The following is a 16281-nucleotide window of genomic DNA, read 5'->3' as shown; positions in this document are numbered from 1 at the left end:
CGCACACACCCACACGCACACAGACACCCCCACCGCACCCCGCATAGACCCACACCCCCACATGCCACACACCCCCCACGTACACACCCTGTGTAGACCCACACACCCCACGCACACAGACACCCCCACACGCACCCCGCACCCCGCATAGACCCACACACACCCCACACCCGGCACCCACATCCCATACACCCCCACACAGACACACACCCCACACAGGGCACGCGTGATGGCACCGTCGTCCCTGCCAGGCGGGTCACCTCAGCCAGCGGGGCCCAGCAGCTCTGGTGCCGCCCCAGTCTTGCCTTGGAGGCCCCCACGGCGGCTGACACCTTGCTCCACGGTGTCCCTGTGACTACGTCTCCTAAGTTCAAAGGTGCGTTATTATCGGAAAACACGATCACGGAGAAACCATGAAAATCTCAAGAGTGAGCAAGGAACCAGGTTGTTTTGATAAACCCCCAAATTCCGAGATCAGGATCACACGGGACGCGGTGGAAGGCACGGGAGCCCTGACCCCTCCGTGGCTCCAGGGGTTCAGCAACCAGGTCCGGGGTGTGGGACCGGAGGGGACGCAGGGTGCCGGGTGCCCGGCCTGCCGTGAGCCTGTTCTGCAGGCTGCCAGAGGGGCCGAGACCCCACCCCCACCCCCACCCCCGGGGCTCCCAGGACCAGGGAGGGGGGAGGAGGGGGGGGACGACGACGCGGAAGGTGGGAGGGGGGTGGGCACAGCGGGGCAGCAGACAAGGAGGGTGCTTGTGCGCATCCGCGCGTCTGTGTGTGCGTGCACGTGAGAGGGCAGCAGGAGAGGCGGGGCAGAGAGGTCCCCTCCCAGGCCCCGGGGCGGGCAGGGCGGGAGGGTGGAGGTGCCAGTTCTTTCCCTGACCCGCGTGGGAACACCGCCTCACAGAGCCGAGCGCAGTGAGGGGCGGAGGAGGTGGGATTGGCCCCGGGGCTCTGTACCCCCAGACGGTGCTCAGAGCGAGCCCAGCCTCGGTGCTAGCTGTGCCCGGAGAGGACTTGCCCATGGTGTTCAAAGTCTCAGGACCCCCCGAGGAGGAGGCGTCTGAGGCCAGGGCACTTGGGGCATCAGGATCTCTCTACTCACAGCAGCTGCTAACCCTGCAGCGTCCTGCATGGGGCCCACAAGGCCAGGGCTGGATTTCAGCCCCAACTTGTCCCCTCAACCAGAGGCCCTTGTGCAGTGTACGACACGTACAACTGGACTCAAGTGGGAAGAACAGAGGCTGCCGGGCCTGAATATGAGGCTGAACAGCCCTGAATAGGCACGAGGATGTGGCCGGGCGGTGCGGGCACCAAGACTCACCATCTGCCCAAGCTTGGGGCCACTGGGGGGCCCTGTCCAGCTGTAAGGCCATGGGGAGGTTTGGGCTCAAGGCCTACTGGGTCAGGGTCTCCTTGGGGGGTGGGGGGTGGGAATCTGGGTTAACAGGCCCCCCGGGGGAGCATGGGGGTCCGCGACTCCGGGGGACACTTAACCTAGGGCTCCACGAGCGCGGCCAGGAGGCTGTCCGGGCACAAGTCCTCCGCTCTGCTCTGATCCTTCTCTGACGCCCTGCCCTGTGTTCCTCTTTGTGAAGCGCTTCAGATCCCGTCTTGCGACAAGATTAAAGGCAGAAATAACTGCTTTGAAGCACCAACCACATCCACGGAGAACGTGGGCTCGAGGGACCATGTGACTCCCAGTGCCTGCTCCACCGTCCAAATGTGACTTCCTCACCCAGACTTTGCATCCAGTCCCGTCCCCAAACCCAAACCCCTAGGGGCTGATAATCAGATGGTAGGCGTCGGACGGGGGTGGTCTGAGTCCTGGTTGCACAGCCTGCGGGAGCCACCCCGGGCCGTCCAGCCGGTCCCCTCCTCCGCAAGGCCTCCTGGACTGCAAACTCCGCCCCACAAGCCACTCGCGTGCTCAGGGCCCCAAACGTCCGGAGGCCCTCCCCCCACCTTCCCCTTTCCTCAGGCTCACAGACGCTCCCACCCCCTCCCCCAGAGCCCAGCCCCCCACAAGTTCAAGCTGCCGCCTCTGGCCCGGGCTATCGTGCACGTGTTTCTCTGCTCCCCAGTCAGCAGCCAGGGTGGCCCCATTAAACCCTGTCACCTGTGCCCCGCCCTTTCTTTCCCAAACAAGCTCACCCCTGCAGCGGAGGTGGGCAAGGCGGATCCGGCCTGCTGTGGGGGAGCCGCGGCGCCCAGAGCTGGAACTGGAGGGGACTGGGTGGGGCGTGCACAACTGGGGTGCGTGCTAGGTGCCTGTGGGGGAGGGGGGCCCGGGGAGGTGGGGCTGGAGCCTTGCAGGGGGCGCCCAGCAAAGGGTGCGAGGGCCTGAGTGAACTTGTACCTGAGTCCCGCACACTCCCCACGCTCCCTGCCTGCTGTCGGCCCCAGAACTATGGGGAAGCAAGGCCTCACCCCTGACCGTCCCTGCAGCACCCGCCTCTGTGCTCTGACCGGACAGCAATGTGACTCAGACACGAGGGTGGCCTGTCTCCCTCCGACATGGGTCACTTGAAGGACTTTACACAGATCCTTCTAAATTGGCACTGGTCACCATTAGACACACACACACACAAACCGTTGCTCTGTAAATACAACTAACAAAATTACATACATTTTTAAATCTTAATTTTGTTCTTGAGAAACGGCACAAAGATGTGATTTCTGTTTCCTCACGTTGAGACTCAGGTTCTCCGGACATGCGGACGTCTGTGGCCACGCTGGGGACTGCCTCTCACACACTAGGCTCATAAGCACCTTCGTTAGGACGAGGCGGGCTCGTCCCTCGTGGGGAGTAAACGCCCGGGACCTCGCTGGAGCCGCCCTCCCCTCCCCTTCCCTTCCCTCCTCCTCCCCCTCTCCCCCACCAAGCACCGTGGTCAGCATCCCCCGCTGTGTGACAAACACCCCAGGCTCGGTGGCTTCAGGCAACCACCTTTCCGCGCTCATGATTCTGCGCTGGCTGGACTCAACCACGGGCGTAACGTGGGGTCCGTCGCGGGGCCGCGGCCGTACGGAGGCAAGGCCAGGACACGCGGGACGGGCTCGGCCTCCTGCCCAGTGCTGGCCAGGACGGCGGGCCCGCGGGGACCCTGGCTGCGTGTCTCTGAGCCTCTCCCCTGCCCCACTAGCCTGAGCGGCTGCGCCCGCACATCCAGCTCGGGCAGACGGCCCTCCTAAAGGAGAGCAGAAAAGCCGGCCTGTTCCCAGTAGTCCGGACCAGGCGGCCGAGCGTCCGTCCTGCCGCGTTCTGCCGGTCGGAGCAGAGGGCCGCGGACGCAGGCCCGTCTCCCCGCACCTGTGCCTCCTCGGGGAGGGACCACGGGCTCACTGCACAGGGCAGCCGGCACTAGCCTCAGCAGAGGACGTGCGTGGGCCCCGGCTGGCGTGCGGGTGGCCCTCTGTGTGACCGTCCCCCCCCGCCCCCCGGACTTCACGCCCGGGAAGGCCAGCTCACGGTCGTGTGGACCCCGGCCCGCTGCCCTCCTGCGAGGAAGAGTCCAGGGACGTGTCTGCAGCCGGCGGGCAGCTGAGGCGAGGAGAGAAGCGGAGAAGCAGGTACGAGGTCACAGCGAGACGCCCCGGGGCCGGCACGTGGGGGGCAGCCACCACTGGGAGCCCTGGGCTGGTTTGGAAGCGGGCGGGGGTGTCATCCAGGGACCCAGCCCGCCGGAGATCAGGCGCCCCCGCCCCCTGCCTCCCGCCGTGGGTCCTGGGCTGTGAGGCGATGGGAACTTCGCTTCGCCCCGGCCGACCTGACCACGGCACTCGGGGACACGGCAAGGACACTGCCTCTCAGTCTCGGGCTGGCCTGGCTCTCCCAGGCACCCCCTCCACCCCGGGCACCTACCTTTCCTGCCTGATAGCCCCACTTAGCATCAGGCCTGCCCCAGCCCCGATCCCGAGTCCTCCCGGGAGGCCCCTCCCCACAGGGGACAGTGAGGACGCCCGCCCCAAGCCCCAGCTCAACGGAGCCCGCTGTGGGGCCGCCCGTGCTGCTCTCGGCCTGCCTTCCGGGGTTTACGTCGCAGGCCTGGGCCCGGCCCCCTCTGGTCCGTGTGGCTGTCGGGAGTCCCAGGACCTGGATCCTCGAACGCCGCGATCGGGGCCCCTCAGAAGCGCTGCTGGGACGACCACTCAGGCCCACCCCCGCCACCCCCAGCAGGCACCCAGGACACAACACAGGCCTTCCAGGGGCAGCACCAAAGCTCGCGTGCCCGAAACTCAGCGGCCCCTCCTGGTGGTCCCTTTATGTAGAGCTTGAGTGATGCTGATGGTTCCCTCTCTGTCTGTCTGTCCGTCCCTCCTGTCTCTCCATGGATCTCTGTCTCTGTCTGTCTGTCTCTGTCTCTCTGTAGATCTCTGTCTCTGTATCTCTGCCTATGTCTGTCTCTCTGTATCTGTCTCTGTCTCTGCATCTCTGCTTGTGTCTATCTCACAGTATCTCTGTCTCTCTGTCTCTATCTCTGCCTGTCTCTATCTGTCTCTGCTTCTGTATCTTTATCTCTGTCTCTTTCTGTCTCTGACTATATGTCTTTGTCTCTGTCTGTTTCTGTCTCTCTATCTCTGTCTGTCTTTAACTCTCTTTGTCTCTCTGTGTCTCTTTGCCTGTTTCTGTCTCTGTCTCTGTCTCTCCCTGTCTCTCTCTCTCTGTCTCTGTCTCTCTTTAACTGTCCCTCCTTGTCTCTGTCCCTCTGTCTCTGTCTCTCTGTCTTTCTTTGTCTCTGTCTCTCTCTTTACCTCTGTCTCCCACACACATGTTGCTTGTTTTCCCCTAGGAAGTTACAGCCCATCTCGTGCCTTCGGGACCCCCAGCCTCCACCCTGCGGGGCGCCCCAGCCCTGAAAGGCCCGGAGACGCAGTGACTCCCACGCGGGGAGGTGGTCTGTCCAGCAGAGTCACTCGGGAGCAAGTTCTCCTTTTATGTGGAAGCGGGAGGGTGAACTTTCGGGTAGGGAGCGAAAGCTGCCTTGCGTAAGCGCTCGATTTAGAACCGTTTGCTGAAATTAAGCCTTTGTTCACCGGACGTTTTTAGACTGAGTAATTTTCAACTCCTGCCAGATGATAAGTAATCTGTTTTATTAGGAAAAATAAAACTCGTCATATTTGTGCAGGGGTTAAGTCAGACTTCTCCGCCGTGTCACCGGCTCTCCTGTGTGTGGACGCAGCCGCCACGCCCGCCCCCTGGACCCGCCCGGGCCCCTCACAGCCCGTGGAGGCGCCTGCAGGGGTGGGCCGTGAGGGGCCCGGGCTCTACTCCCGGAGCACACAGCCGCGGTGTGCAACAGCCCCGGGCCAGGCAGCCGTGTGGACCACAGCCCCGACTTTAGCCCCGAGACGGGTGGGGGAGGAGCACGGAGCCAACAGTCGTGAGCGCTCACCCGCCCTCTGCTCCTCACGCGCAAGCTCGCTGGACCCTCGCGACTGTCCCCAGAACAGGTGTGGTTATTACCGACCCGCTACCGAGCGGGACACTGAGGCACAGAGGGATGGGCCTGGCCAAGATCCCACGGCCATTTGCTGGGGACAGGTGTCCGGGCCACCCGCTCCAAACACCTGCCTACTCCCAGGCGGCCCGCCAGGAAGCGCTGGCCGAAAGGTTAAGTCCCAGGACCGGAAGGGCACATGGGGCCCCGACCCGGGAGTGAGGTTGGAGGAGACCTCCCAGAGGAGGTTACGGCCCGGCCCGGGACGCCGCGCTCTGCCGCCCCCGAAGCAGAGGTCGCCGTGAAAGGCCACCAGGGTCACCGCCTGCCCGAACGCACAAGCCGGACGCGGCCGGGCCCGGGCAGACGTGCCTCGCGGCCTCAGCCAACAAGAGGCCAGCAGAATGTCCCTGGTGCGTCAGCCCGGGGGAGCTGTCTGGGCACGGGGACCCCTGCCTGCCCTCTCCCTCCGCCTCCGCCCGCCTGAGAGCCCCCGTAGGGCGCCGCGCCGGGCCCTCGCCGTCTCGCCGTCTCTCACTACCAGGCGCCTCCGGGGGAGCCCGGGCCCGGCCTCCAGGATTCTAGCCGGCGCTGGACGTCGCAGAAGGACACGCTGTCCCCACGGCGCCCCCCCCCCAAGGGACCGTGCAGCCACCACGCTATCACGATCGTTGTGCAGTCTGGCACGGGTGGCGGGTTCGTTCTGAGCTATCGAGTCTGCACGTCCACGGCCGGGGTCGCACCTTCACGGGACAGGAGTCCCAGAGGAAGAGGAGGGAGAACGGGGCAAGAATAGTCGAACAAGTAACACTCAAAAAAGTCCCGAGTTTAAGGAATGACCTGATTGTATGGTTCGAAGAAACCGACAAGCCCCGAACAGAAAAAATACGAAGAGAAACGTGGCTCGGTGTGTAACAAACTGCCAGAAAATCTCGACCACATCTAGTGAAAAGAACCCGCTGTATAGAGGGACACAACAGGGGCGCCTGGGTGGCGCACTCGGTTAAGCGTCCGACTTCAGCCAGGTCACGATCTCCCGGTCCGTGAGTTCGAGCCCCGCGTCAGGCTCTGGGCTGATGGCTCAGAGCCTGGAGCCTGTTTCCGATTCTGTGTCTCCCTCTCTCTCTGCCCCTCCCCCGTTCATGCTCTGTCTCTCTCTGTCCCAAAAATAAATAAACGTTGAAAAAAAAAAAAATTAGAGGGACACAACCACCCCGCACTGCTCCTCTGCCGTGGCCCTGGCCGACCTGGTGGGAGACCCAGGGGAGCTCGCTCGCCTCTAGGGCCAGGCCTGGGACAGCTTACAGGGCCTCTGCCACTTTCTAGAAGCCAGAGGCCAGTCACGGCCCAGCCAAACTCCAGGCGAGGCAGGAGGCCTCGCTAGTCCCGCGTGGTGAGCTCAGCTGAGGAAAGGAGACTCCTCTCTCCCCGCCTCTTGTGATCTGACCTTGGTGCTTCAGGAAAGCGCCCATCTAGACAGTTTCTTGCCATTTACTTTTTCTTTTCCTCTTTGAAAATTAAAAACTTGATAGTTGCTGAGAAACCTAAGAATAAAGTTAATGATATATTTATACAAAACAAAGTTAAGCCATAAATCGGAAGGTGCAACCAGAGATATTAAGGAACCAGCACCCTTCACCTCGAAAGCCCCTGAAGGGTTCAGACTTCCCCCTCAGAACTGCCACGCCTTTCGCCCCACAAACCCTGCAATCGAACATCCTTTGTTTTCACCAGCGGGGCTCCAAATCACTTCTAAAGATCTTAATCTGTGCGATTGTATTCTGTTTTGTCTAATTGCTATTTCAGCAGTACTGTTTTCTATTCTACTGCTAAAGGTTTTTGCAAACCGGCCTGGGAATCTCAACACCATTGATGACTCTTCGTGGAAAATACATTCTAAATTTCAAATAGCGCTTCCTACCTGGGAATAAGGCACCATCTACATTTTTACAATTTTTACTCAAATTATTTAAACTAAATAAATTCAAATTCAAGCTACACTAACACAGAAACACAAAACACACAGTTTGTCCGTTTCTCTAACCCCCACCCCCTGCCTCTTACAACCACCAATCTGTTCTCTGTATCTGTGAGCTTGGTTTTTGCGGGACGGTTTTGATTCCACGTGTAGGAGAGATCACACAGTATTTGTTTCTCTGACGTATTTCACTGAGCATAATGCCCTCAAGGTCTCTCCACGTTGTAAATGGCAAGATTCCATTCTTTATATGGCTAATAGATCGTCTTGTATATATCCTCATCCATCAGTGGACACTGAGGTCGTTTCCATATCTCGGCTGCTGTGAATAATGTGGCAGTGAACATAGCCGTGCGGATATCTCTTCAAGATACTGCTTTCAAAAAAAATTAATGTTTATTTTTGAGAGAGAGAGAGAGAGAGAGAGAGCAAGAACGGAAGTGGGGGAGGAGCTGAGAGAGAGGGAGACACAGAATCGGAAGCAGGCTCCAGGCTCCGAGCTGTCGGCACAGAGCCTGACGTGGGGCTCGAACCCACGAACCGTGAGATCGTGACCCGAGCCGAAGTCGGACGCTTAACCGAGCCACCCAGGCGCCCCTCTCACGGGTTTTTCTATAGGGCCTTCAGAGTCCTCTCCATAGGGCATCATGGCATCTGGAAATAGTGACAGTCTTGCCCTGCCTTTCCATTTCAGTGCCCTTCTCTTTCTTGCCCAATTGTTCCAGAAGGACCTCCAGTTGACTAGAAGTGGTGAGTCTGGGCGTCTCGGCCTTGTTTCCGATCCCAGAGGACAGCTTCCAGCTTCTCACCGTCAAAGATGATGCTAGCTGTGGGGTGTCATATACGGCCTTTATTAGGGTGAGCTATGTTCCCTCCATAGCTGCTTCCTTGAGACTTCTTTCACAAATGGATGTTGAATTTTATCAGACGCTTTTTCTGCATCTGCAGGTGTTCTCGTGATTTTTATCCTCCACCTGGTCAACGCGGTGAATCCCGTTGGTGGCTGCGTGGCTGTCGAACTACCCTCGCATCCCTGGAATGAACCCCGCTCGGCCGCAGTGAGTGGTCGTGTGGACTGTTGAATCTGGTTTGCTAATCTCTTGTTGAGGATTTTTGCCTCTGTGTTCACAAGGGTGTAGCCCCGGAAGCACCGTCTGCGTTTTAATTCTTTGGAAACGCATACTCCATGAATGGTAGACGTTAAGAGCTCGCAGTTACCCAAAATGCCCGTTTAACCAAAGACGCCCACTCCCCAACCATCTCACTCAGTGGGAGCTACTGTTGCAAAGGGATCGATCCCCCGGAAGGCTCAGGGATGTGCTTCCAGCAACGACAGCACAGTGGTGGTTTAGGACATGCCTCTAATCCCCCAACAATCCCATGCAGGGTCAGCCCCTTCTTGAGTCATGGCTCGGCAGCAAACCACATCAGTTAACGGATGGACGAAATACGTGGAATCTCTGATCATCTGTAAGGCACCGGACCGATGTGAGGGCTGTTAATGAGAACCAACGTGCCGCTGTTCCTGTAGGTCAGCCCTGAACCTACACGGCGATCCACGCGCCAACTTTCCAGAGCAGGACGAAGGTGTGGCGGCTTGAAATGGAACGCGGGGTGTGGCGTTGCCGGGGGCCCTCCAGTCACCTCAGCAAACAGCCGGCCTCCACGTGGCTTACAAAAGACGGACCCCAGGAGATGGGAGAAGCAGAAGAGTGGCTTCCCCGGCGGGAACGTCCGTCTATCACTGTCTACACCATTTCCCGCATCCTGATCCTGAGGGTCAGTGTGCGGAGCGATTGTGCTCAAGCTGGCTCTGCTGCTGTCACCTTCTTGTCACCTTCAAGTGACAGTCTGCTGGAGGGGCGCACCAGGAGCAGCCCTGCAGAGCACTGGACGCAGGGCAGGGCGCCCGGTGCAGAGGTGAGTCGGGGAGGGGGAGGAAATGGGGATGAGCCAGCAGGGGGGAGGCAGCAAATGGGGCTGAGAGAGAGCAGAAGTCTGCGGTTGCAGAGCAGGGCTCGGTGGAGACCCTCCCAGAGCTGCGTTGGGACAGGAGAGGCAGGTGGCCCATATCTGTTGATGGCAAAGGATGATGAGGGAGAGACTGTTAGCTCTGGGAGATGTTTCCCAGGCCGTGTATGCCCACCCCTCCCTCTGCCAACATGCGTGTGCACACATACACACACGTACACGCACACATGCACACGACTGTATGCACATGGTGAACCTACCCGTGTACACACACCCACACATGCACACACACCTGTGCACAGATGAAAACGTCAGGACCCAAAGGGGCTACGTGACTTTCCTAGGTGACATCTGGGAAAGGGGAGAAAATGTCACCCAGAAATGTACTAGAATCCCGCCTACCCGAGCTACACTCGTGCTACACGCCTTGACCGAGGGCTTGTCACTTGGCCTCAGACCCCATTTCCCAAAGGGCAGCTCACTGGGTAGAGCGCTGGTCAGCCTGGGCCTGGCTTGAACAGAAGGGCGCTCGGCAGTGAGTCTCCAAGCGAGCCCTGCGCGCAAGCGGCCAGTGCCAGGGGCCCATCGGAACTGCCACGCCTCCCGGACACCAGCCCGCCTGGCTCGCCGCCCCAGACCGCACCCCCCCCCCCCCCCCGACTCAGCAGGCACCATGCGGGCCACCAAACACACAAGGAGGCCCGTCCGGGACTGCGTGGTCCTCACCGGGGCTCCTGGCGCTCCCAGTTCACTCCCACTTTATGGATGAGAACATTCACCTTTTCCCGGGGTCACCGGGTAGCAAAGCCCCCACGGGGCTCCGGTGTGTCCCCGAGGAAGCTGGCTCAGCCGCGGGCCCCTCGCCGCCCGTGGCTGGAGGCTCGTTTCCCAGGCGCTTCCCGAAGGGAAGCTGGGGACTCCCTCGCGCCGTGGGGTTGGGCCGCACCCTCTGCGTCACAATCAGTCCCCTCTGTGCGCCCTGCCCGGTGCCCGGGGGCAGGTACTTGTATCCAGGTCTGTGCTCTTTTCTTCCGGACTTTCGGACGGAACCGAGGGTGTGTTTCACTCACTGCTCGCGGAGCGCGATCCCATTCTGGCCAGGGTCGGAACTCCGTGCCTTCGGGGGGGCCCAACGCCTGTGCCCTCTACCGTCCCCGGAAATGGACATCTAAGAGTGACGTGTGTGCCGACGCCGCACGGGGATGCGCCCCCGTCGTGTCCGCCCCCTCGGGCGCCCCCACGGGATTGTGACGGTCCTCTCCAGCCCAGCCCCCCCCCCATTGTCTCACTGCTGTGCCTCACACCTGGGGGCCGCCGAGCTGGGCGGGGGCGGCTTCTCCTCCAACCCGGGCAGGGGCTCCGGGGCGGTGGGTTTTCGGTGGGTGGCCGCCCACCTTTCCTAATTCTACGGGCTGAGATGCGTGCTGGCGCCCGGCTGTGGGTGTCCCCACAGCACACCCGCCCCCTGCGGTTTGCGGCGGCCGGGAGCGGGGCTGGGGGCGCAGGGGGCCAGGGGCGGGGGCTGGGGCGCGGGGGAGGGGAGAGGGAGAACTGGGGGGGGGGGGGGGGGGAGGGGCGGGAGCAGGGGGCGGGGGCGCGGCCTAGGGGCTGCACCTGTCTCAGGCGCGGGCAGGTGCGGAGGCAGCCCGCCGGGTGGGAGGGGTGGCCGGGCGGGGGGCGGAGGGGAGCTCCGGGCGCGGGTCCGCCAGCACGCCTGGGGCCGGGAGGACTGCCACCCCCCGCCCGCCCCGCGCCCGGGGGCGGGGCGGGGAGGGGGCTCAGCCATCCGCCCCCATTCACAAAGTCAGGCTCGCGGCACCCCGGCCCGCCCGGCCCTGCGCCTGCGCGTTCCCGCCCGCGTGTCTCCCGCTCTGGGTCCGGAGCGCATGCGCGGCGGTCTTCCCCCTCCCTCCCAGCGCCCCGCGAAAGCTCTCACCTCCCCCACGTCAAAGAACAAAGAACGTCTAGAGCGCCGGGTCCCTGAGGAAGGCTGAGCTGTCAGGGCACCGACCTGCCCGCGTCTGCAGGTTCTCCTTCCATTTCTTCTTCCCCCTCCCCGAACTGCAGCGAGCCCCCCCACCTCCCGCGCCCGGAATCCGCGCTGCGTCAGTCGGAGCCTCGAGGGGAGAAAGAAGGCTTTGGAGTAGGGCCGAGGGGCGACGGGGGGGGGGGGGTCCTTGATGGGGTCACCCAGAGACCGCTGCCACAGTAAAGCAATCCGGACTGGAGGGGGGGCGTCCTGGCAAAGAAGCAGCCCAGGGGTGCTGGCGTGCTCCTCGTGGGACCCGGTGGCGCGGGGCACCCGTGGGCTCTGTCTGCCCAGGGCCCCGCCTACGGGCCACCCTGCCCCCAGGGCCCTTATACGTGCCCTGACCCGCATCCCTTGGGTCTCTAGGGCGGCCCGGATAGCATCTTCCTGCGCGTTTTCGTGGTTCCAGACGGCGAGGGTCGAACTCTTTCACTGTCCTGACAAGCGCTGCCTCCAGACGCGGGCTGGGGGTCCACCCTGGCTCCTGACGCTAGGGCTGGGGAGAAAGCTAGCTGTCTATTACCCGGAAGTCAGAGTTCTGGGTGATTAAGGGTAAACAGGAAGCCCGCACCAGTGACGGGGTCCCAGGAAGACCCCGAGGCCGCGGGCGGGCCTCACTCTTCCCTCCTGTTCCCGAAGCCCAGTGGGGGGAGCACGTGGGGTTCCTTACCAGCGGCGGGGCTGACAGAAGGTTCACGAATAGCACTGTGGGGACGATGCAGACAAACCCACAGCAGTACGACGGCACGTGAAATAACCAGACGAAGATTAACAGGAAGCCCTGTGCAAACCAAGTGTTACCTTCGGAGGTGGCCTCAGATGCGAAGGTGTCCCTCCCCACCCCCCACCCCCACGTTCCCCTTGCCGGCTCCCTGCATTTCACGGGGGAAGCTGTCCCCTCTCGGCGTCAGCCGCCAGCCCCCACGCCCACGACGATGCCCAAGGACCACGGCCTCCCCCAGACTCGCCTCACCTACAGCTCTGCTGACTTTTCCACCTAAACCCCACGGCACCGAGCTCCACCTCCCAGAGCCCCGGGTTGGATAAAGGACACCGGGAGCCCACAGGAAGGCTCCCCGTCTGCCCGTCCGGCGGCCTCACGCGTGGCCTCCGCTCCAAATTCCCCCCTGACCTCAGGCCACAGCACGGCCGCTCCTCTGCCTCCTCCGGAGCCCCTCCCCGCCCGAATCCGCCTTCGCCCCCCCTGCACGACTCTGCCCAAAGGCCGTCGAGCAGTCACTTCAGCCACCCCGAGGAAACGCAGCCCAGGCCCGCACAGCTTGGCGGGCTGCCCTCCGCTGGAGGAGCCTTCCCCACGCTGGCCGCCCCCCGCCAGGCTGGACTCCGGCAGGCGGGGCCCACGCTGTCTGTGGCTCTTCCCACACGGCGGCATCCTCCCTGCACCCTGCGGGGACCCGGGCTGATCCTTCAAGACCCTGCCGGCACCGCCCAGGTCGCCGTCACCCGCGCAGACTCGTCACAGAGCCGTGTCCCCCGGCACACCGCGGGACCGAGACTGTTCGGCGGTGAGGTTACACGCGGGATGGGGGCACCTCGCAGCCTGGCACGTAGTAGGCGGCCGGCGAGAGTCTGAAGGCGGGGAGCCGCGTCCCTCCTGCCCTTCCGCCGGCACTCACGTCCACTGTCTTTAAAATTGTTATTTCTATCCTGCCTTGTTCCAGAAGGATCTGAGGCGACTTTGATCGAAACTTCACAAAGACTGATTTCCCGGGAGTCCCGGATTAGTTGAGAGCCAGAGGCTTAAAATTATACATTCACTCATTCAATCAATCAGCAAATATTTATTCAGCTCTGCGTGCTGGGAACAGGTTCAGTCCGCGCGGGCCACGAATTTGCACGTAGGAGTCCACGCGGGCCGTGAACTTGCACGTCCAGCCCCACCCAGACCACCTCGGGGCCCCAGCTGTGCCTGTGGACCACAGGCCCCGGAAGTGAGCTCAAATGCTTACACGTGGTCCCAGGAGGAAGGCGGGGCAGGGGAAGCCAGTATCCTGGGCTGAGAAGCCGCGTTCTTCCCGGCCCCGCGTCACATCCCTGCTCCAACCCTAAGTACACTCTTCAAAGTTGCCATTCCATCCAGGTTGAAAACTTGAACGTGGGCCTCCAGGAGCGGTGTGGCGGCCCTGACCGCCACCCCGCCCTGGCACCCAGGGAGAGGCAGTCGGCTTCTCCAGGACTCACACTCGTCACCGTATACAGGAGGTTGAACTGGATGCCGCCAGAGAGCTTCCTGGCTCTGGAGTTCTGGAATCCTGACGCCCTGGTTCACGCAAGAACACGGAGGAAGACCGTCCAGGGAAGGCAAGGGCACTTCCGAGCCTCTCATCTTAAAGGAAACCGCCAGAAGCAAAGGCTCGGGACACAGCCCTGTGAGCGCCTGGCCAGGGCACGCGAGGCCTCCGCTGGAGGCCCCAAGGACGCTCACTGGCGGCTTTGCTCTTGGTGTTGCTGGCGGACGCACACGGACACTCCTGTGAGACTGCGCAGTGGTTCACAGGGCCAGGCTGCCACGGGGCTGTGTGGAGAAACGAAGCAGGGGGACGAGTCTGGGGGCCGTGGGGGCAAGAAGGCCTCTCTGGGGAAGGGTCCAGGCGGCGACTGGAGACCGGGGAGAGCTTCCCAGCCCGAGGTGGGAGTACGGGGCGGTCCCGGTGGGCCAGCGTGGCTGTCGGGGCGCGGGGCCGGGACGGCCGAGTGGCCGGTGGGGCGGGGTGGGTGCTGGGCCACGTGCCCGTGCAGAGCAGCCCTGACGGACAGAGACAGGGCAGTGAGGTCGGGGCGCCTCACACTGTGGGGCCCCCACGAGCGCAGCGAGCCTGGCCTCGGCCCCCCGAGCAGCCCGCGCTTCTCCAGCAGCCCGCCTTCTGCCCACGAGACGTCACCTCTGGCAGGTACCGGTGCTCAGGGCCCCTGGCCGCGGCCTTGACACACTTCCAGGGTTCTTCCCAGCTCATCCGCTGCCCCGGTGCCCTGGACTGGAGATTCAGCATCTGCGTGTTGATCCTGAGCAGGGTGCTGGGGCGCGTCAGGAAATGACAGATCGGGAGTCATCTTTTTTCTTAAAGAATACGCCGTTTTTATGAGGCCGGTGTTGGCTGGCGTGAGCACTGGGCTGAGACATCACAAAGAAAGAAATCTGCAGAGAAATACCGCTTACAAATACGGAGGCACAAATTCTCAGCGAAACCCCGGCAGACTGACCCCAGCAGGATATACAGTAAGAATTATACCCCAGGACCAAGGGGGATTTATCCCAAGGACGGTCTGGAAACAGCGCATCAGATCCCAAGAAAACTATTTTTTAATGTTAGATGCGAGCTTTTAACACGTTGAGCGCACCACACCTGGCCGCGTGGGGTGACACGCCGTGTCCGGGGCTGCCGGGGTGGCTACGAGAGCGGGGCGGGGAAACACAGACATGCCCCTCCCGCCGCGAGGTCTGGAGCCGCGGCCCGAGGTCGGCTGTCAGCCGGGCAGAGGCCCCCGGGGCTCTGGCGGAGGGTCCCTCCTTCCCTCCCCTGGCCTTTGTTGCCTGCTGCCGCCCTTGGTGTCAGCTTGTGTACATGCCGCCCCAGCTGCTGCACCCGCCGTGACCTGGTGCCCCCGTGCGTCCCTATGTGTCCCTGTCCCTCCTCCTCTAAGGGTGCCAGCCGCTGGACTTCGGGCCTCAGCCACTACGAGCTCACCTTAACTTGACGGCATCTGCAAAGGCCCTATTTCCAAATAAGGTCAATACACAGGCCTAGAGGTTAGGACTTAAACGTGTGTTTCGGGGGCACATAATTCAACCCCCGAGAGGCTGCGAGAGTCGGCCTTTTCCAACGCGTTTCACTGACTTCGCCTTCTTTGGCTGCAGAAGCACAGCTGGGCAACTGTGTCACCTTGAAGGGCCCCGCTGACCCTACTGGTTTATGGTCCTCACCGTTTCCTGTACTATTTGCTGTGTTTCAATCGGTTTATTTTATATTTAAGTTTTCTGGGTTTTGGGGTGTTTTTGCTTCAGGTTTTCATTCTATAAGCACAGAGCATTACACAAGCTCTTGTTTGTGAGCTACTAAAGAGGACTTCCACCGGGGAATGTGCCCTGTGCTGGACGGTTTAAGGGGTCCGCACCCTCCCAACGTGCAGGGAAGCCCGCGGCCCCTACGCCACGGCCGCAGCTCCCTGGCCCACCCTTGACTTGCAGAAAACCGGGAAGAACAGGGGCAGCCCCCCACCCTGGCCGGCTGACCCCAAACCCTGCAAAGCCTCTGAGTTCCTCCACTCAAGGAGGGTCTTCACGCGGAGCGGGCCCCTCCCCACCTCGCGCCCCACGTCTCGTGGCCTTTATTTGCTTGCACACCTGCCGTCCTCGAAGATGGAAGGCCGCCTGACTCAGTCATCCCTGTCTGATTCATTACCGCCTGGCTCGGCCATCCCTGCTCCAAACAGCCGCGGAGATGCCCTGGCGAGCAGCTCACGCGGGGCTCTCCTCTACCGCGACGTGCAGACCCCCACCCGCCGTGCTTGTCCAGAACCCAGGTGCAGCCCCCACCCCTCCCGGTGTCTGTGTTGCCCCTGGGGGGCCTCAGGCTGCCCTCAGCGTCAAAACGGGCCACTCTGAACCCCGTGAACTCCATCCCTTCTCTTGGGCCCGAGGGCTCCCTGACAGGGGTCCAAAATGCTGCCCCCGCTGGTCAGGACCTGTGAGCAGCCTGGATGTAGGTGCTCCCAAAAGGCCAGACTGGCCCACGGGCGAGCAGAGACCCCCAGCCTCCGGAGCCGGTGCCCCTGCTGGAAGGGACTGGGGGGGGGGGGGGGAATGCACCCACCCAATGCCGCCCCATGCAGGCAGGAAG

General features: G+C 62.3%; 4 long non-coding RNA genes across 5 annotated transcripts; 2 read left to right on the top strand and 2 right to left on the bottom strand.

Moving 5' to 3' along the window:
- Positions 1–5503: 5503 nt before the first annotated feature.
- LOC121022892 (uncharacterized) lies at positions 5504–8509 on the top strand. The gene is made up of 3 exons (XR_005787148.1): positions 5504–5617; positions 8148–8280; positions 8371–8509. It is a non-coding gene; the product is annotated as an uncharacterized LOC121022892 (long non-coding RNA).
- Positions 8510–8570: 61 nt separating this feature from the next.
- LOC121022891 (uncharacterized) lies at positions 8571–10245 on the bottom strand. Its single transcript, XR_005787147.1, has 2 exons — positions 9796–10245; positions 8571–9495 (listed from the first exon to the last, which is right to left on the bottom strand). It is a non-coding gene; the product is annotated as an uncharacterized LOC121022891 (long non-coding RNA).
- A 184-nt stretch (positions 10246–10429) lies between these two features.
- LOC121022893 (uncharacterized) lies at positions 10430–10914 on the bottom strand. The gene is made up of 2 exons (XR_005787149.1): positions 10698–10914; positions 10430–10538 (listed from the first exon to the last, which is right to left on the bottom strand). It is a non-coding gene; the product is annotated as an uncharacterized LOC121022893 (long non-coding RNA).
- Positions 10915–11320: 406 nt separating this feature from the next.
- LOC121022890 (uncharacterized) lies at positions 11321–15419 on the top strand. 2 transcript variants are annotated; one of them, XR_005787146.1, is made up of 2 exons: positions 11321–12948; positions 13105–15419. It is a non-coding gene; the product is annotated as an uncharacterized LOC121022890 (long non-coding RNA). The 2 variants fall into 2 exon arrangements; XR_005787145.1 differs by having other exon boundaries at positions 11321–12953.
- Positions 15420–16281: the final 862 nt, after the last annotated feature.

Source organism: Herpailurus yagouaroundi, unplaced genomic scaffold, assembly GCF_014898765.1.
Source record: "Herpailurus yagouaroundi ecotype Mexico unplaced genomic scaffold, PumYag 483, whole genome shotgun sequence".
Lineage (NCBI taxonomy): Eukaryota > Metazoa > Chordata > Mammalia > Carnivora > Felidae > Herpailurus > Herpailurus yagouaroundi.
The sequence above is the reverse complement of the archived record's forward strand: the minus strand, read 5'-3'. Positions and strand labels throughout refer to the sequence as shown.